This window comes from Lepus europaeus, chromosome 13 (genome assembly GCF_033115175.1).
Source record: "Lepus europaeus isolate LE1 chromosome 13, mLepTim1.pri, whole genome shotgun sequence".
NCBI classification, from domain to species: domain Eukaryota; kingdom Metazoa; phylum Chordata; class Mammalia; order Lagomorpha; family Leporidae; genus Lepus; species Lepus europaeus.
In genome coordinates, this window is record NC_084839.1 from 94,032,740 (window position 1) to 94,053,967 (window position 21,228).

The 21,228-nt window shown below is 49.9% G+C and overlaps 1 pseudogene; it reads left to right on the forward strand.

Moving 5' to 3' along the window:
* The window catches only part of LOC133772434 (large ribosomal subunit protein eL15-like), a 41,371-nt pseudogene extending 26,651 nt beyond the window's left edge, over nucleotides 1-14,720 (forward strand).
* Nucleotides 14,721-21,228: the final 6,508 nt, after the last annotated feature.

Consider the following 21,228-nt stretch of genomic DNA (forward strand, 5'->3'; position numbering starts at 1 on the left):
TCATTGAGCTTTGAGGCTAACAGAGATCTGTGCAACCCAGAAGAGAGGTTTCCGATGGGAACTTAGTCTTAGAGGTTGTGGATTTCATTAGAAAGCCTTCAGGGAGGGGCCGGTGCTATGGTGTAGTGGACTAAGCCTCCACCTTCAGTGCTGGCATCTCAAATGAGCACTGGTTCGTGTCCCAGCTGCACCTCTTCCCATCCAGCTCTCTGCTATGGCCTGGGAAAGCAACAGAGGATGCAGCCCAAGGGCTTGGGCCCCTGCATCCACGTGGTAGACCTGGAGGAGGCTCCTGGCTCCTGATCAGCCTAGTTCCAGCCATTGTGGCCATTTAAAGGAGTGAGCCAGCGGATGGACGACCTCTCTCCTTGCTCTCCCTCTGTCTGTAACTCTGCACATCATTTGTGGAATCAGTTGGAAGAAGCAAGTCTGAAACCAGATGATTTAAGAGCTATTATCATGATCTAGGAGAGTTTGCAGGGGAAATAGCAACTGATTAGACAGGAACAGAGAGGAAGGGAGGCGTGCAAGGTGACTCAAGGTGTTCAGCTTGAGTGTCTGGGAGCATGAAGTTGCAGGCCGATGCTGTGGCACAGCAGGTTAAGCCACAGCCTGTGATGCCAGCGTCCCACACTGCGGCACGGGTTCAAGACCTGGCCATTCTGCTTTCTGAGTTCCAGGATCCCAGCTTCAGCCTGGCCCAGCCCAGGCTATTGCGGCCATTTGAGGAGTGAACCAGTGGATCTCTGTCTCTATAACTCTGACTTGCAATTAAAGAAATAGATCATTTATTTATTTATTTATTTATTTTTATTTATTTGACAGAGAGAGGGAGAGACAGAGAGAAAAGTCTTCCTTCTGTTGGTTCACCCCTCACATGGCCACTACGGCCGGAGCTACGCCGATCTGAAGCCAGGAGCCAGGAGCTTCCTCCTGGTCTCCCATGCGGGTGCAGGGCACAAGCACTTGGGCCATCCTCCACTGCCCTCCCGGGCCACAGCAGAGAGCTGGACTGGAAGGGGAGCAACTGGGACTAGAACCCGGCACCTATATGGGATGCTGGTGCCGCAGGCGGAGGATTAACCAAGTGAGCCATGGCACCAGCCCCCAAAATAGATAATTTTTTAAAAAAGAAATTTGTGGAAATGCATGTAGAACATGCATATCCCAGGAGTTTGATAACACAAGGGCGCTTCAGACTGCTCATAGAAGCATGAAAGCAAAGCACAAGGTGCATTTTCATGATTGTTTTGAAGATCCTATCTATGTGCGATTGTATTTTTTGTTACAAGGGACCATGAAGCTGTGTCATTGGTAGTAGGAAATGCAAGCCATGAGTTCTGTGGAGGAATTAGCAGTAAAGATGTAGGAATCCCTGGAGGGAGCTAAAGTGTGTGAGAGCCCCAGAGGGGATGCTGGGAAGTGTGAACACACACTTGGGAACACAGAAATGATGGCGGGGGGTGGGGGGGGTGGAGGGTGGGCTTGGTGGGGGAAGACCTTCCGCAACCCCACCACCCGCTCTGCACATGGACAGCACCTGCCACGGGTCTGCCTAGCATATCACTTTCAAGTATTTGGCAGATTATTTCGTTGTGGGGGAGACCCCGGCTCTCAGCTTCTTCCAAGTCTTTGAATTCAAGGAGGAGATGTAGATAGAGGTGAGCAGGAAAGGAAGATTTATTTAAAGACAAAGGGAAAGCACACACTCAGGAGGGCGTGTGGGCAACCTCATGGGAGAGGGGTGATGCAATTAACAAAGTTCAGGGTCATCCTTTTGTAGGATGGGGAGTGGTGCCTGGGGCAGGGCTGACTGAATATTCACATATTTGGAGTGGAGCTTTCATACTATGATTTCTGTGCCCCCGCCCCTTTTTTTTTTGGAAATCCCAGAATGCCATGGTGTCTAGCACACACACACACACACGCACGCACACAGGGCTGTAGTGTACCTGTTTAAATCCCAGAAGTCTGGTGCATGGTGGGTAGTGGGTGTGCCAAGCCTGCAGCCATGTTGAATATTCCTAGTATAAGGTTTATTTTATTTATTTGAAAGAGTTACAGAGAGAGGTAGAGCCAGAAAAAGAGAGCACGAGAGAGAGAGAGAGAGAGAGAGGTCTTCCATCCACTGGTTTGCTCCCCAGATAACAGCAACAGCCAGAGCTGAGCTGATCCCAAGCCAGGAGCCAGGAGCTTCTTCCAGGTCTCCCACATGGGTGCAGGGGCCCAAGGACTTGGGCCATCCTCTACTGCTTTCCCAGGCCATAGCAGAGAGCTGGATCAAAAGTGAAGCAGCCAGGACTGGAACCGGTGCCTATATAGGATGCCAGTGCTGCAGGCTGGGGCTTTAACCTGCTGCGCCACAGCACCGGCCCCTAGTGCCAGCTCTTAAGCAGTGAGACCCTGGCAGGTGCCCTTTGCACAGGAGAGGGTGGAGTTTGAGGCCGCATGCGGTGGCTGCAGCTCAGGTGCTGGCAGACTGCTCCCTCCTTTTCTCTCACTGGCTCCCTGCTACGTCAATTCACGGAAAACTGATCTGAGTCTCCACAGCAGGGCCCCAGACTGGATCCAGCCCCCAAAGGGAGCTCAGTAATTGTGGTTTGAAGGATTTGCGTGTAGGAGGGAGAAGAAAACACTCCATGAGTCTGACAGGACAAGCGAGGGTTAATCCTGGCCTGGCTTCCCCATTTATAGCAGCTGCATTTTACCCTGGGGCTTATTATGCTTTACTGAGAAGGAAGCCTTGAAATGCAATCAGCCAAGCAGATCTGAACACAGAAGCAAGTGAAAAATAAACAGCCCATGTCAGGAATGACTAATCAGAAGCCAAAAATATACAGGCTGGTGGCTTTCCTCGAGGTGTGTAGGTCACCTTCCAGGTGCTTATCCGTGAAGGCTCCTGGGGCTGTCCAAGAACTCCGGGTGCTCATTTATCTGCAAGAGACGGCCAAGTGTTTCACGGATATAATAAACGACTCTCGGTGCAGGGAGCGGATCTCACCTCTTCCAGGAATGAAGAAGGCACAGTTGGTACTTGATGTCCTCCTCCAAATAATCTGTCATTGTGACATGCCTAAGTCCCCATGTCCATCTCTACAGCTGTGATTCTGGAAAAGTCTTCAAGCTGAGCCCAGAAGGGGAGCACACGGCTTTGAGACTGCAGTGGACGGAAGGTGTTGGACTCATGGTCCCCAGTGTAATGAGGCTGCCTCCAGATGATGATTAGGTAAGGAGAGTGGAGCCCTCGTGAATGGGAATTAGTGCCCTTATGAAGGGGACCCCACAGGGCAGCCACCACCTGTCATGTCAGCATCCCATTTCAGCACTGGTTTAAGTCCTGGCTACTCCGCTTCTGATCCAGCTCCCTGCTAATGCACCTGGGAAAGCTGCGGAGGCTGGCCCATGTGCTTGGACCCCTGCACCCACATGGGAGACCCTGAAGAAGCTCCTGGCTCCAGCTTTGGCCTGGCCTAGCTCTGGCCATTGTAGCCAGTGAACAAGTTGAATACAAGATCGATCTCCCTCTCCCTCCCTCTCTCTAACTCTGACTTTGAAAAGAAATAAATACATATTTTAAAAAGGGGGGACCCCAGAGAACTATCTTTCTGCCACATGAGAAGATCAAAGTCTGCAAGCCAGAAGAGGGCCCTCACCAGAAACCAACCATGCTGGCCCCTGATCTCAGACTCCAGCCTCCAGAGGGGGGGAAAGAAACATCGCTTGTTTCCAAGCCACGGGCCTACGGCACTTTGCAAGAGCAGCTGGAATGGACTGAGACCGAGGGCATCCACACCAACCACCTGCACTCACCCTGGTGATGGAGAAACAGACTCCAAGGCAACCTGCAGATGGGAGAATGAGCTTTCCCCGAGTAGCATTGAGCGCCTGGCGCTGTGCTGGCCGCTCCTTCACTGAAGCTTCATACGAATTTTCTGGATCTTGTTGGAAGCATGAATGCCTCACTCAGGGAGGGCAAACCTTCCTAACGCCCCGCAGCTAGTTACTGGCAGAGATTTGAGCTGGGTCCCTGATGCCCGCTGATGAGGTTGGAAGGGCAGGCGATGCTGCAGTAACAGCTCCATGGGAGGCAGGCCGGTGTGGGGGGCTGTTGGGGGACAGAGGGTTCCCTGAGGGTTCCCCAGGGCTCTGCTGTTTCTCACCTGCAGGCAGGCAGGAGTGGGGGCCCAGGCCAGTGGAGGCTGGCTCCACCTCCAAGGGCCCAGAGCGGAAGAGACAGAGACTGACTCACACCGGCCCTAAGTATCAGCCCCGAAGCACACACCTCACTCACCACATCCCATCCTTGGGGGAACAGGGCAGCCCTAGGGCTCGGCTAAGGGAACCTCAGGGAACAAGTACCACCCGCACTCTTGCCACTGCCCCTGCAGCCCCCAGAGAAGCAGAAGCGCCCCTGGATGGCAAAGTCTCCCACCCCCTCCCAGCACACGCTGCTTGCTGCTGTCACGGGCTGCCTCCTCCCTCTGCCTGACTATAAGGAACTCAAGGTTTTTTTTGTTTGACAGCAACTGCACACCTACTCGGGCAACATTGACGGACTCGAGGCTTAAAAGCTGATATACAGTGACTAAGATGGCAGGCTATAGGGTGTAATAAAACAGTGTTTGAGGTTGCCAAGATTCTTTTTTTTTTTTTTTTTTTGACAGGCAGAGTTAGACAGTAAGAGAGAGAAAGACAGAGAGAAAGGTCTTCCATTTTCCGTTGGTTTACCCCCCGCCCCCCAAGTGGCTGCTACAGCCAGCACGTTGAGGCTGGTGCGCTGCGCTGATCCAAAGCCAGGAGCCAGGTGATTCCTCCTGGTCTCCCATGTGGGTGCAGGGCCCAAGGACCTGGGCCATCCTCCACTGCACACCCAGGCCACAGCAGAGAGCTGGACTGGAAGAGGAGCAACCGGGATAGAATCCGGCGCCCCAACTGGGACTAGAACCCAATGTGCAGGTGCCGCAGGCAGAGGATTAGCCTAGTGAGCCTAGTGTGAGACAGAGAGAGAGGTCTTCCATCCGCTGGTTCACTGCCCAGATAGCCACAACAGCCAGAGCTGGGCTGACCTGAAGCCAGGAGCCAGGAACTTCCTCTCGGTCTCCCACACAGGGGCAGGGGCCCAAGGACTCAGGCCATCTTCTACTACTTTCCCAGGCCATAGCAAAGAGCTAGATCGGAAGTGGAGCAGCCAGGACTTGAACCAGTGCCCATATGGGATGCTGGCACCGCGGGCGGCGGCTTTACCCTCTATGCCACAGTGCTGGCCCCTGCATGCCACTTGTATGTTACTTTAATTTGAAGTACAATTAGGGAAGTGAAGGGACTTCTCAAATAACGTTTATAAAATTGTATCTGTGCGTGTGATTGTGGAAGCATTTTAAACATGCACGATAATGGTAAATGGTATTGTGATAATGTATAAATGTGGTTGCAAGTGCTTTGATGCACTCTTGGTCCAGAAGTGGAGTCATTGTTCCTCTCCCCTTGTAGCTGGGGAGAGCACCGTGACTGCCTCAACCTCCAGGGTGCCAGAAGGCAGAACAGCCTGATGCTCTCCTGGGATGTGCAGCTTGAAGGCCCTTGACTATTATGTAAGGAATCTGAGTTGTCGTCCTGGACACACACACAACACTGAACTCCAAGGAGCCAGCCCACGTGGCTCTACCTTATAACCTTATCCCTGTTGCTTCCTCAATGCCCCACCTCCTTTTTTTTGTAAAGATTTATTTTATTTATTTGAAAGACAGAGTTAGAGATAGAGGTAGAGACAGAGAGAGAGAGAGGTCTTCCTTCTGCTGGTTCACTCCCCCAAATGGCCACAATGGCTGGAGCTGTGCCTATCTGAATCCAGGAGCCAGGAGCATCTTCCAGGTCTCCCACATGAGTGCAGGGGCCAAAGGACTTGGGCCATCTCCTACTGCTTTCCCAGGCCATAGCAGAGAGCTGGATCAGAAGAGGAGCAGCTGGGACTAGAACCAGCACCCATATGGGATGCTGGTGCTTCAGGCCAGGGCACTAACCTGCTGTGCCACAGCGCTGGCTCCTCAACACCCCACCTCCTAATATCATCTCATTGTGGGTAGGCTTTCAACATAGGGATTTTGGAGGAATACAAACATTCAGTCCATGACAGAGACCGATAGCAAGGACCATCCAGCATAACTCAGCCAATCCCTAGCGTCTTGTGAGAAAAGAATGAGTGTTGCCATTGTAGGCCTCTGAATCTTGGGGTGGTATGTTATACAGCCATAGGTAACCAGAGCATGCATCATGTATCACGAATCATGAATCCCACACACTCATGTACATATCACTTAGCCCCAGTAATTATCAGCCCAGGTCTAATTGCCACACTTCCAATCCCTATGCCCTGTCCTATCATTCCATTTGTATGTATTTTTTTTTTAAGATTTTATTTGTTTATTTGACAGGTAGAGTTACAGACAGTGAGAGGGAGAGACAGAGAGAAAGGTCTTCCTTCCATTGGTTAACTCCCCAAATGGCTGCAATGACTGGAGCTGCGCCAATCTGGAGCCAGGAGCCAGGTGTTTCTTCCCAGTCTCCCATGCGGGTGCAGGGCCAAAGCACTTGGATCATCTTCTACTGCTTTTTCCCAGGCCACAACAGAGAGCTGGACTGGAAGAGGAGCAACTGGGACTAGAACCGGAGCCCATATGAGATGCCGGTACTGCAGGCGGAGGATTAACCTAGTGCGCCACAGTGCCAGCCCCCCCATTTGTATGTATTTCAGCATTTATCTAAGAAGATAATGACTATAAATTTATCTGTACAGTCATATCACTTAATGATGGGGATATAGCTTGAGAAAAATGCATCATTAGGCAACTGTTTTGTGGTTATCATAAAGTATACTTAGGCACATTAAGATGGTTGCAGTGTTACCAGGTGATATGATATCATGGACCACCGTGATATATGAAATATGTGGTTGGCTGAAGCATCCTTATGCAACACAGGACTGACATACGTATATATAACCAAATGTTATCTGCTGTGGGTTCAGTTATGTCCCCCAAAAGGATAGGCTGGAGTCCTAACTCCTAGTACCTGGGAATGCGGCTTTACTTGGAAATCAGATTTTTCACCGATGTTTTCAAGGCAAGATGGGGTCACATTGGATTAAGGTGGACCCAATCCAATGACCAGTGTCCTTCTAAGAAGAGGGAAACTTGGACAGAGACACCAAGAACTCCGTATGATGATGGAGGCTGAGACTTGGAAGATGCTTCTAGAAGTCAAGGCCTGCCAAGGATTTCCAGCAATCACTGCGGCCTGAGAGAGAGAGAGAGAGAGAGAGAGGGAAGCATGGAAAAGATTCTCCCTCATAGCGCCAGAAAGGATGAACTGGGCTGACAGCTTAATTCCAGATATCTAGTCTCCCAAGAGGCTTCCAGATATCCCAGTGGCCCTGGAAAATGGATCCCTCATGCAGGGACCATCCTACCTTAACTTGGAAATCAGGTGTATTCTTTGCCTTCCATGTGTTACCTGTCATCCTTGCCAAGACTTAAAGATGGAATGGAATTACTACTTTGTGCCTAATCAAAGTAGAAGACCATCAGCAGTGTGAGCCTGTTACTCTAGGTTCCCCTTTTCTCCCTAAGGTCTTACAGCCTTATCTAAATAAGCCATGGATGCTGGGATGCAGATGGGAGAACCTGGTGATCAGTGGATGTTGTGGGACCCGAGTGTTAGTAGAGAAAGAGAACACGAACAAGCTTCTATCTCAAGCTGCACTGTTTTGACTGGGGCATGTGGCCTCTGGGGAGTTGGTTCCCTTACCTGAGCCTTGTTCACTCTGCTTTAAAAATTAGGTTAACCCTTTCTATTCCAAGACATGATTGTTGGGAGTAAGTGAGATGGCTCATGGCAATGTCATGCCCAGCACGTTGGAATATTCCTTCCACCTTCTGAGAGAGTTTGGCTGCTGAGTCTCTTCAGCTCCTCCAAGTCTTGCTGTAGCTGCCCCATCTTTGCAGGAAAAGTAAGTCCAAGTAAAAACATCCTACTTTGAGAAGCCTCCTTTTGATGAGTGGAGGGCAGGAGATGCAGGCCCCGGTGTAGTGTGGGCTTAGGGTTATTGGGGGGGACTTCTAAACAGATGTCCTGACATTCCACCCTGAGAAAGATACTCCCATAGTCCTGAGCTTTGCATTTATATTTTCCAAAATACCAGTGGTAACCCATTGGATCCCTGATGCTCTAGAGACCATTAATGTGTTGTGGGTGTTCCTCTCCAAGACTGAAGGGCCCAGGGTGGCACACGGACACTCAAAGAGATGGAACGAAGGGGTAGTTCAGGTGGGCATGTCCTCAGAAGCTGCCTTGTCCTTTGAGGTTGTGATGGCTTGGTTAACACTCAAAACTAGGGCCTAGTGTTGTGGCATGGCATCCGCTGGTTCACTCACCAAATGGCTGCAACAGCCAGGGCTGGGCCAGGCCGAAGCCAGGAGCCAGAAGTTTCCTCTGTGTCTCCCACGTGAGTGCAGGGGCACAAGCACTTAGGCCATCTTCCACTGCTTTCCCAGGCCATAGCAGAGAGTTGGATGGGAAGTGGAGCAGCCGGGACTTGAACCGGCTCCCATATGGGATGCTGGCACTATAGGCAGTGGGCTCTACCCACTACACCACAGCGCAGGGCCCTGGCATACAGTAAATTCTTAGTGAGTGAGGGTTGTTACCATTGTTGCTACCAAATTTTGCATTCAAATGGAGTCACTTCACCTGATCTTTGGAATTATTTTCAATGTTGTGTCTAGAGCATCAAGGATGCTTCAGGAGTATTGGTGAAAGAATGAAGGAATGGATTGGTGGATGGGTGGATGGATGCACAGTGGATGAGCGCTCAATGAGAAGCAGGATGTGAGAGCCCAGCCTTCCCCAGGCGACCCGGCCATGGCCCTCTGTAGGCTGCCAGAGCAGATCCAGGTCAGGTCGTCATGGCTCTGGGGTCCACCCTCTGCAGCTGCTTCCAGTTCCTCACAGCTGTTTATTCTTCAGAGCCTCCCGGAGGGAGAACGAAGGGCAGCCCACTACCCACATTCTGCTCAAGGACTTTGTTTCCTACCGCTGCTCTGACCTAATGCCACAATGCAGGGACTCAGCACAAGCGCATTTCCTCAGTTCCAGAGGTCAGAAGTCGGAGGGTCTCATGGGGCTAAGAGCAAGGTGTCTGTAGGGCTGCGTCCTTTCTGGGGCCTCCATGGGCAATTATCTTTTTTTTGCTCTTCTAGTTTCTAAGGGCTGTCAGCGTTCCTTGGCCAGTGGCCCCTTCCATGTCCAAGGCCACTGATCCTTGGTCGGTCTCTCTCATCCTGCAACACTGACAAAGCCTCTTCTGCCTCCCTCTTCCCATTTAAGACCCTTGGGTGATGACATTGGGCCCAGCTGGGTAAGACAGGATTCTCCCTCTATTTTAAGCTCAGCCAATGATAAAACTTAAATCCATCTGCAATCTTAATCTTCCATTGCTATGAAATCGAACATGGTCACAAGTGTCATGGATCAGGACATGGACATCTCTGGGGACAATTATTCTGCCAACCATAGGCCATTTCTAATGAATTTTCCTTTCAGGTCTACTGAGGGTGCACAAAGGGTTTCCAGGAAAAATAGCAACCTCCGTAATCATGCTGCTTGGAATTTTCTTAGCTGTATGTTTCTCATTCTTTGACTTCAATCATAAAAGTTACAGTTCCTGGAGATTTCCAAAGAAAAGGTGTACTATTAAGCATCCAGTTATTCATTCAATAATTTATTCAATAGATATTTATTGAACACCTATTATATTGAACAGCTGCCATGGCTCTTTACCATGAGCCACACCACTGAAGCTCCATTTTCATGAAGCTGACATTCCAGTAGAGAAGAAAAATGACAAATAAAATATTAGTAAGCTAAAAATGATTTGGAGAAGCAAAACGTGTTATAGGGAAAGCAGAGACGGGATCGTGAGTGAGGAGTTCAGTGTTCAGGGATGTCATTTTAATGAAGATGACATTTGAATGAAGATTAAATAGTGGGACCACCATGAGAGTTCCAGGGACTAAAACTTTCCAGACAGAGGGATCAGCAAGAGCAAAGGCCCTGGGGCAGAACCAGTTTGGAAACAGGTAGGAGGTTGGTGCGGCTAAGAACAGTGAATAGAAGGGGGTACTGGAAGACGAGGTGGACAGATGGATGGGACTGGGCAGGTGGGACTTCTAGGACTGTGTGTGTCTGCCAAGAAAAACTATGGGAAGTGTTTGCTTTGCTTGGACTGAACTGGAGTTGGGCATTTTAACCAGAACCACATGTTTGGACTTGAGTTTAGCACAATACTTGGATTGCAACGGAGAGGTGGGGGTTTGGAGGGTGAGGATGCTGAGAGTGGCAGCCTGGGTGCAGCTGGGAGACGACTTGGGGGTGGCAGTGAAGATGGAGAGAAGACGCTCCCAGGCCAGCTGTGGAGGTAGAGCCGTCAGGATGACCAGCAGCCTGCAGATGCCACGGGCTGTGGACAAGCGGCAGAGAGGCTGGAGATGGGGGAGCCCAGGGAGAGGGGGTCTCTGTGGATGCTGCTTCCCTTCTGGGGGAAGCTGTGCACATGTCTGAGGTGCTATGTAATAGCCACGCGAGGCTTTGAGAAGGAAGCTCGGTGGAGGATTCCAGTGCTTCCAGGAGTGGTGTGGGCTGGAGGTGCCATCCACACTAAGATGGTATTCAGACCCAAAGTCTGCGTGGCTTCTCCTGGGGGCAGAGAGGATAGAACTAGAGACCCTTTCAGCCGCCATCACCTCTTCACTGTCTGCCTAGACTCGGACATAGGAAAAGTTTCATCTCCTCCTCACAGGGTCTCTCCCCACTCCTCACCGGGCAAGGCCACGCCCACAGCCCAGGTCCTGACAACACAAATATTCCTGGTCAGGAGATGGTCCCTCCTGGGGCAGGGACCAGCATAAAGCCAGACAGCTATTTGCTGCAGGTGCAAAACGCAAAGTGGTGCCAAAATAATCCAAAAATCAAGATAAGTAATATTTTAATGCAAAGTGTTTTTGCCCAAAAAGTCTCTGATGAGAAAACTATCCAAATATTTAATGAAAGGCAGGGTTATTGATGTTGCCAGCCCCATAGGAACCGGAGATAACGCCATCTTTATGCAGAAAGGGAGGCACATTACACCCTCCAGCCTGGACCTCAGCCTGGTCCTATTCCCATGTCTTCTGGGTCCTAGACCATTCTGCACACTGGACCCAGTTGTTGCGCACATGACTGAACTGCAGCCCAGGGCAAGCGAACTAAACCTCAGGGGGTTGGGCCTAAGGTTGTCGCAACAGTGAGAGAGAGGGAGAGGGAGAGGGAGAGAGAGAGAGAGAGAGAGAGAGAAAGAGAAAGAGAGAGAATGTCTTTCATCTGCTGATTTATTCCCCACATAGCTTCAACATTTTTGGGGTTGGACCAGGCCAAAGCTGGGAGCCAGGAACTCCATGTGGGTCTCCCACATGGGTGGCAGGGGCCCAAGTACTTGGACCATCATCTGTTGCCTACCCAGGAACATGAGCCGGCTCTGCAACATGGGTGCCGGCATTGCAAGCAGGCTTAACCCACTGTGCTCCATCGCCAGCCTGGAAGCTGTGTTTTCTACACTTCTATGATGCTGCTGTGCAGTGGGAGCTGAGTCACCGAGTTCAACGCTGCCTTAATAGGCCTAATCGTGGTGACTGGTAGAGTCTGGTGGGCCCCTGAAAAGCCACCATCCCTCCTCTGTGGCTTCTTAGCAGAGAGAGGAGGACGTGAGCAACGACACTTCTATTTCTTCCGCACAGGAACTGGAGAAAAGCCAAATGTCAGGAGACTTCCTGCCCATCCCAGATGTACAATTCCTGGAGCGCCCCTTGTGGGCACAGGCTGCTGGGGGCTCACTCCTGGCTCACCCGACCACCCACCTACACAGTCCAAGTCCTGCCTCTTCAGGGCTGCTCAGACGGCATCCTGGGCTTCAATGTCACCTTCTCCACGGGAAGCCACCTTCTTTTGTAAAGGGGTTTGTTGGAAGCCAATTCAATGCAGTGCTCTTTCTGGGGCCTGGAACATGCCAGGACCTCAGCAACAGAGCCTGTAGTTTCTACTGTTGTTGTGTAGCTGATACCAACATTTATAGTGTGGTATTGAGGATGCAAGCATGCGTGCCTTCCACTGGGTCTGTAGATTCTGCAGGTGCATTTGTCACACAGGTAGATTTACTGTGTTGGCCTGGGGGGAGCCATATTCACTTAGTCTGCCGTAGGGATTTAGTAGGCACCTCTTGTAGGCCAGGCACACTTCACGAGGCACTCATGGGGCTTATGGAGAGACAGGGAGTGAGTCAAAGAACAAATATTTTTGGTTTTTTTAAAGATTTATTTTATTTATTTGAAAGTCAAAGTTACACAGAGAGAGAAGAAGAGGCAGTGAGAGAGAGAGAGAGAGAGTGCGCGTGCGTGAGAGAGAAAGGTCTTCCATCCACTGGTTCATTCCCCAATTGGCCATAACGGCCGGAGGTGCGCTGATCCAAAGCTGGGAACCAAGAGCTTCTTCTGGGTCTCCCTCATGGGTGCAGGAGCCCAAGGACATGGGACATCTTCTACTGCCTTCCCAGACCATAGCAGAGAGCTGGATCAGAAGTGGAGCAGCCGGAACTCGAACCAGCGCCCATACAGGATGCCGGCACTGCAGGCAGTGGCTTTACCCTCTATGCCACAGTGCTGCCTCAGGACAAATATTTTTGTACAGTGGTACCCAGAGGTCTCAGCTTTGAAGACCACTACTCATAAAGCAGTGATTGCCAATCAATAATCAATATCCAGGCTGTAAAGTACAAAAGAGTTTTATATGGGCTCCTGAGAATTCGGGAGACACAGATTCAAATAAAACCAAAGGAGTGCCCTGCAGATGAGAGAGAAAGCAGAGGCTTATGAGTAGGGAGAAAAAAAAGCTCTAAATCCTCAACAGGTAATCAATAGTGTTTAAAGACAAATTTTCTACTAAAATTGGAAAAGAATGCCATGGCCGTGTGGGCTTCATGACCAGGAGAAGATAAAGAAAAGAACTTGTTTATGCAAAAATGTCCAGACAACAGGAGTCTGATAACTTGGATTTTTAAAAAATATTTATTTATTATTTACTTGGAAGGCAGAGTTACAGAGAGGCAGAGGCAGAGATATAGAAGATCTTCCATCTGCTGGTTCACTCCCCAGTTGGCTGCAATGGCTGGAGATGTACCGATCCGAAGCCAAGAACCAGGATCTTCTTCCGGGTCTCCCACGTGGGTGCAGGGCCCAAGCACTTAGACCATCTTCCGCTGCTTTCCCAGGTCATAGCGAAGGCTGGGTTGGAAGTGGAGCAGCCGGGACTCCATCTTGGCACCCATATGGGCTGCCGGCACCACAGGCGGCAGCTCACTATGCCACAGCGCCGGGCCCTTTGGTAACTTTCTGATACACATTTTGAGTCTCTGGATACAGTGTGATTGTCTGTGTCGCCACTGGCAGCCAGCTTGTTTCAAGTCATTTTTGCTGTTGCAGCAATGAGCTATAGTTGAGAACGCATTTCTGTCTGCCGGCTTCCATCGTAGGTAAGCCAGGACAGGTGCCTGCAAGTACATCCAGGAGCCGTGGAGAAAGAAGCAGATGGATGCGATGCACTTTCTCCTGAGGGCCCTGAGCGCTCCCCAGGGTGCCCCACCTGACCCAGCACAACAGGGCACACAGACTGGGCTACAAGACCACGCAAGGCTCTGACATACACAGGATTCTTGTGTGCCGTGGGGCCCAAAGTGCCCAGTTCCTAAGGGTGCAACCCGCAGCCAGCCTGTCCATCGTGGTGTTAAGCAATTGAAGTTTGCACGAAGCCTTCTGTCTGTTGCTGAAGAACATTCAGGGCCATGTGGGGGCCCCAATCACTGTTGGGCCATGAACATCATGGATTCTTATTGTGTTGGTGAAGATTCACAGATTCTTTGAGATGATCATCATGAATCCATTCCAGAAAGCTCTCAGAAGGAATCCTGACAGCCAGTGGATCACCAAGCAAGTCCACAAGCACAGGGCAATGAGTGGGCTGACATCAGCAGGTCGTGACAGTTATGGCCGTGGTAATGACCACAAGTTCCACCATGCTGTGGGAGGGTCTTGTCCGGCAGCCTTGGAGAAGGTGCAATGGAGCCAGCACTGTGGCTTAGAGAGTTAAGCCACCGCCTGCAATGCTGGCATCCTGTATGGTCAGCACATCCAGTCCCGGCTGCACCCCTTCCAATCCAGCTCCCTGCCAATGCACCTGGGAAAGCAGCAGAAGATGGCCCACATGCCTGGACCACTGCTACCCATGTGGGAGACCTGGAAGAAGCTCTTGGCTCCTGGCTCCTGGCTTCAGCCTGGCCCAGCCCTGGCCACCATGGCCATTTGGGGAGTGAACCAGTAGATGGAAGATTCATGTTCTCACATTCTCTCTCTCTCTCTTTCTCTCTCTCTCCCCCCCCCCTCCATTCCACCCTCTCTCCCTCCCCTCCCTCCCTTATTCCTGTCTCTCTCTGTGTAACTCTGACTTTCAGATTGATAAAGGGAAGAACGGGCTAGCCAATAGAGAACATGACAGCCTTTTTTGCTTAATTGAGACTTTTATCTCTGTGCAAGGTGTTATCTGGTGATGTGCCTGAGATGCTCATGATTGGCATTTGCGATTGACATCTGGGAGTTGCATACCTTTGGGCTCTCCACACATGTGGCTATGAACTAGTATCTTCTGGTTTGCCCGAGTTCCCATCTTTCCAGGATACTCTAACCACAAGTGCAACTGTCAAGTGTGCAGTCTGGGGTAGGACGCTGCAAAGAGCAGAAGTTTCACCTGTGGCCCCTCCCCAGTCACTCCTGTCTTATTATCTGCCTGACCTCTGGACGCCTGCAGCCAAAGAGGGAAGGTGCCCAAAAGTCTGTGTTCGCAGTCAGCAGCAACAGCAGCAGGTTGGTCACATAGCAGCCCCCTGGGTCCATTCTAGATAAACAGGGCTCTCCCATTTCTCTCTTCACAGGATGAAAGCTATGAGTTGCAATTTTAGCCTGAGGTTTTGCAGTTTTAGCCAGAGGTTGAGGGAAGCGATGTTTGAGCACAGTCATGCTCGTGAAGGAGTAACCGCAGCATAATCTGGAAAATCCCAGGCTGGAGAACCACAGTAGAGACACTCTTGACAGTTCCAGCAGCTGCAGGACCGTACGGCTGCAGAGAAGTGAGAGAGGGGGGAGCGTGGCAGGGGGTGAGGGGACTGGGCTCTGGAATTTTACTCTGGATGCTGAGGGAAGCTGTTGGAAGGTTCTGATCATCCTTTTTTTATGTACACACTTAGTGGAGATAAATAGGACAATAAAGGATTGGGTGGTGGGGAGTACCACTCCAGAAATTCTTCCTGAGGGCACTCAGGACTCTGCCTGGCTCCAGGGATCTTGTATCCTAACCCCTTGGTTCTTCCTCCAGCCCCAGAAAACAAATCCTCTGTGAAAACAAACCTGGACCCTGGCCAGAGTCCGATGTTGGAGGTAGGCACCATGCTGTAAGGTGGGGCTCCAGGGACAGCACCCTGATACCCAGGGCCATTATAGCCATCTCCCAGCTCTTAGGACCCTGCAGATTCTGCCCCCAATACTCTCCTTCTCCCAGCAATTCTGAATGCTCGGTGCCTGGTTTCTTTCCTGCCCTGCCATAGCTACTCAGTGCTCTGATGTTTGTCAGCTCTGCGCTTGGAAGTGGGCGCCAGGAGACACCGGGCAAGGCCACAGAAGCACAACTGGGCAGAGGAAGCAGGAAGGCATCCCGCTCACACATGTGCACTTTCCACTGTGCCAAAGCTGATCCCAGATGTTCAAGGTGCACAGTAAGCGAAACAGGCAGAGGTCCCTGCCTTTGGGGCACTGACAGACCAGTGGCAGACAGCTGCCCAAGCTGAGCCCTGCTCCTGTCTTGGTGCTGTCACCACGGAGGGAGCTGAAATGCTCTATTGGAGGTTTTAGATGCAGTCTTTGCCCAGCATGTTGTTTCAGCAAAATCAGTTCCAAGGCATCAGAGCAATGATGAGATAACCCTTCAGCATTCATTCCACAGACATGCGTTGTGTACCTGCTGTGTGCTGAGCACTATTGTCTGCAGAATGGTCATCACCACTCATTTGATTTTTTTTAACTTTTTAAAATTTTTTTTCATCACATTACCATAATTTGTGGGAAGGCCGTTGGAGTGAGGTGTCTCCCTGGGTTCCCACGTAAGCAACTTAGTGTAAATGGTCACATTCTTGGCCCCTCAGGAATCACCAATGAACCTCTAACTCGGGACTATCCATTGGAATGATCCAAGTAAGTCTACTGCTTCACTCTCACCAATTAAACACTTCTTCTGTTCTGCCCCCACATTCATCCTAAAACCTTGCCGCTGTGCCACTTCTTGGAGCCCCAGACTCTTGCCGTCTGGAGCTGTCCAATTCCTGAATTGCTGTCCCTCAAATAAACATTTTCATGTATACCTATCTTATCTTTTAACAGACATTTGTTCTGTTTTGTTTTGGATTTTTGTTTTGCTTTTTTTCTGGGTGTGTAAGAGCCACAAGCATAGGTAGTTGGCACCAATGTCTATATTTGTGCATGATTAAATGATGTTATCAGATCAAGGTGGGCCCGTACCTAACACTAAATTTGAAGGAAGGGCTTGTCAGTCTACATTTTAAAACTAGGAAAGGGATTCTCTAATGAATAATGATATTTACTGGGGATACCAGAACATTGCAATGGGAATATGCCTGCCACCATAAAGCAAGGGTACATTCAAAGAAGTTGAGGGAAGGGGAAAGTTTTAAAGGCAAAACTGAGGAGGATCACATGAGGCATTTGGAAACAATATCTTTGACCACGATCATTAACGACAGAATGGCATTAGTCTGGGGTTGAACTGATAGTTGCTAGGGAAATGTCCTTGCAGAAGTACCATTTGCACAAGATCATGGTGGGGTCTGTGCAACTTGTGGTTCTGGCAGAGTCTTGGGATAGTCACTCTCAGTCTATCATGTGGAAGAACCTTTCCTTCATAACTTCCCAGTTTATCTATTTATTTATGTTAGGGTTGATGCAAGTTATTTCTTCTAGATTCTGAAGAGAGTGGAGACCAAAATGGCAGGTGTGATGAAGGTTTCCCATGGGGCCACCTTTCATTGCCTTCTGGTTGGAGTTCCTGTCTCGACAAAAACACAGACAACTCCAAATCTCCTGTGAGACAAAGAGCTGGAAGATTTTGCTCCTGTTCACAGTTTCATTTCTTTCTTTCCTTTTTTTTTGGGACAGGTAGAGTGGACAGTGAGAGAGAGAGACAGAGAGAAAGGTCTTCCTTTCCTGTTGGTTCACCCTCCAATGGCCGCCGTGGCCGGCGCACCGTGCTGATCCGAAGGCAGGAGCCAGGTGCTTCTCCTGGTCTCCCATGGGGTGCGGGGCCCAAGCACTTGGGCCATCCTCCACTGCACTCCCGGGCCACAGCAGAGAGCTGGCCTGGAAGAGGGGCAACCGGGACAGAATCCGGCGCCCTGACCAGGACTAGAACCTGGTGTGCCTGCCCCACAGGTGGAGGATTAGCCTATTAAGCCACGGTGCCGGACCCACAGTTTCCTTTCATTGACAAGGGTCTTCCTCTTGGGGGGCAGGGTCTTATGTGTCCCCAGGGAGGGCCCAAGTCTCTTCACCTCATCATTTGGCTTCCCAAATGAGCCCCTAACATTGGATTTTGTGCATAGTAAGCATTGAATGAATACGTGTAAGCTGAATTTTGCTTACCTGTTCTTACCGAGCATAAGAGGACTCGGCCTTCAATGACCTTCTAGAGTCAAGCATTTGCTCCTTGGAAATTATGCATTCCATTCTCTGTGTCTGTAGTGTGTTTCTCCCTTTCCTCCCAGCCATTTCTGCTTGGTCCCCTATCTTCCTACTGAGGGACTCAATCTGAGGTTGCTTTTTATAACCTTTCTCATTCGAGTTGATTTAGCTACTATTGGACCATTTTTGTTCCTTCCTAAAGTATTCCGTTTAATTACATGTTTTTCTTCTGCCTTTGGTTCAATGTGCTAATTATGTGGTATTTAGTCCCTCTCAAGTTTATTATTAGACTTTTCATTGTTCCTCCATTTGCTAAATTGCAGAGAATTTGTATTTTTAGGGCTCTCTCCATTCATGGTGTCATTACTTGAGGAAAGCCAAGGAAATATTGGAAAAAGCAGACTTGACTTGGTATTTCCGACTCCAGGTATAGCATTCTGCGTACCACCCTGAAGCTGGTTAATTCTGTTGTCTGCAGCTCGTGAGCACCACATCCGTCAAGTTACCCTGGTGCGAGCTTTTCCCGACTATGAGTGGTTGAGAAGCTAGGGGGATTGAGATACTGAAATATTTCCTCAATGGCTTTCAGTTTCTTCAGTATCGCTCCTGCTTTAGAATCTTGCTTTGAAGAGGAACACAAAGTGATCTGTGTGGCTAAGTGAGGGCCTGGGTCAGAACCTGTGCTCCACTCCGGCTGTGAGGCAGCAGTTAGCCAACAGGTAGGCAGTGGCCTTCCGTTCAGTATCAAGGGAGCCCCTCTTGCTCACCTTGCTGCTTTTTTGGCCATTTCACAGCTTGTTAGAAGCTGTACCATAGACCGGTTAGGACTATGCCTCCTCTCGCTACTGTCCTTATTTGATTCATTTTTTTCATTCATTCAGTCCACACACATCTGCTAAAGGGCTGCTCTTTCAGCTGCTCAGCATAGAGTTGTACAGAAGAGCCCGTGTCCCTGCTGTCAGCATTTACATTACAGCGGCAGGAAGTGTACTTTAGAGGAAAAACAAGGGGCGCTATGATACATCAAGTGGTAAGGTGGGTGGGAGCATCCTTCCCCAACCTCTAGCACCACTGCTTGTGCGGAATTGTGCACTAGATGGCCATGTGACAGTGACCTTCCCCCACTGAGAGGTACAGGATATTTCCTGCCACTTGCAGTGGACTCCCTGCGCCTTGGCTGCATGACTGTGGGGTATCAGTGAGCATCGTGCGAGAGAGATTTAAAATGCATTTTCAGGGTTTTGCCTGCTTCTTGTACTTCTGGCATTGTCGTGAGACTACGTCTCTAGTCCCAGAACAACGAGACACCTATAGAGCCAGCTAGGATCCAACATGCAGCTTCAGACAAGCCTAGCAGGCCTGGTGACAGAAGCAGGACCATTCAGCAGACTCCAGCCTGGGTCAAAAGCCTGCAGACCCTGAGCATGAGAAAAAAGGCTTGCTACTGGAAGTGACTGAGTTTGAGAGGTGATCTGTTGCACTGCCTGATGACAAAAAGAACTGATTAATAGAAGTGGGAGTGAGGGCTTAAGAAAAAAAAAAAAACAAAACAGAGTGAGTAACAGCAAGTGCCCATTGCAAAAAGGAAGGGCAGGTAAAGGGAGTGATGCTTTCTTGTGGACAGCAGTGTGGGCTGTCTGAGACATGGCGACGTCTGAACAGAATCTCGGGTAACTCCCCATTGTTGAGTAGCTGCTGTGTGCCTGTTGCTACAATGTGGTAGCTAATATGATCATGTTTAAGATAAGGAAACTGAGGGACAGAGTTTGGGGCTTAGTCACCAGAGAAACTAACCACTGTGATTTCCCCAAAGTGTCACGTTTAGAAAGAGGAAGCATAGGCCCCTCTTCTGCTTCAACTCCAAATCGGCACATTGCAATGCAGAATTAGCACAGATCCTACAAGTTAAAGGCCACGGTCCCCAGCCAGACTGCCCTTCCTCCAGATGCTAGGTGCACTTCAGGGGTTCCCTGGCCACCCACACTGCTGACCAACTGTCCGTAAATTCAGGAGAGCCAACAACCCTCTCAGGTTCAATGTTCACTAGAAGAACGCACAGAATTCAAGGAAGCGTGATGGTTACAAGAACAGTAAAGGATGCAATGAGAAAGACCAGCCAAACGAGAGGACCGATGGGGTGGGTTTGGAGCAGCACGGGGCTGCCCTGCCCTCTCCTTGTGGAATCAGGACCTGCGTCTCTCCTGACACACTGATGCAGTCTCCCTTGGGCCTCAGTGTCCTGAGTTTTTATTGGGGTTTAATAGGTAGGCATGATTGATGGACTAATTGGCCAATGACTTGGACTCTATCTGCTGGCCCCCTCTCTTCCCTGTGACTGACAGTCCCAATTCTCAATCATATGGCTGGTTTTTATGGTGACCAATCCCATCCCGAAGATGTCTAGGAGCCCACCATGACCCATATCATTAGCTTAACAAAGGCATCTCTGTCACAAGTTCCAAGGTTTTTAGACTCTCGAACTTGCAAATGAAAAATGTAGTAATTAAAACTCCTTGAAGAGTAAACAACAGAATAGATTCTGCAAAAGAAAATTTTATAAACTGAAAGAAAAACCTGCAGGATGCACAACTGAGAGATGATGAAATGGGGAACAAGAGAGGCCTGAAGATACACAGGGTAAAGAGGAGAAAAGGAAAAAAAAGGAAGAAACAAGCAGGATGAGAGAGAAGCAATGATAATTTATTTTCTTTTATTTGACAGACAGTGAGAGAGAGACAGAGAGAAGGGTCTTCCTTCCATTGGTTCACTCCCCAATTGGCCGATACGGCTGGTGTTGCACCAATCCGAAGCCAGGTGCCAGGTGCTTCCTCCCAGTCTTCCATGGGGTGCAGGGCCCAAGCACTTGGGCCATCCTCCACTGCACTCCTGGGCCACCACAGAGAGCTGGACTGGAAGAGGGGCAACCGGGACAGAATCTGGTGCCCCAACTGGGACTAGAACCTGGTGTGCCAGCGCCGCAGGTGGAGGATTAGCCTGTTGAGCCACAGCACCGGCCTGGATTGTTTTCCAAGACACCTATTGCAGGTCCCATCAGTTGGACTTGTGGGGAAGATGATTTCTGACCACACCTCTGTGGTTTTCACACCGAGTGCCTGCATTCCAGAGCTGCCATTCTCAGAAACTGGAAATCAGGACGGAAAGACGGTGACTTCAGGGATTCTTCTGTTGATGTGACTACAATGTTGTTTCTGGTTATAAATTTAAACAAAGCCCCGGGAATGTATATGTGTGCTTGTTTTTCAGAATCTGTAATTTCCTGTAAGTTGAGATATTTTTAAAAAGAAAGCAGCATATGTCAATGGAAGAAAATTAAGGAGTTTTCAAAATAAAT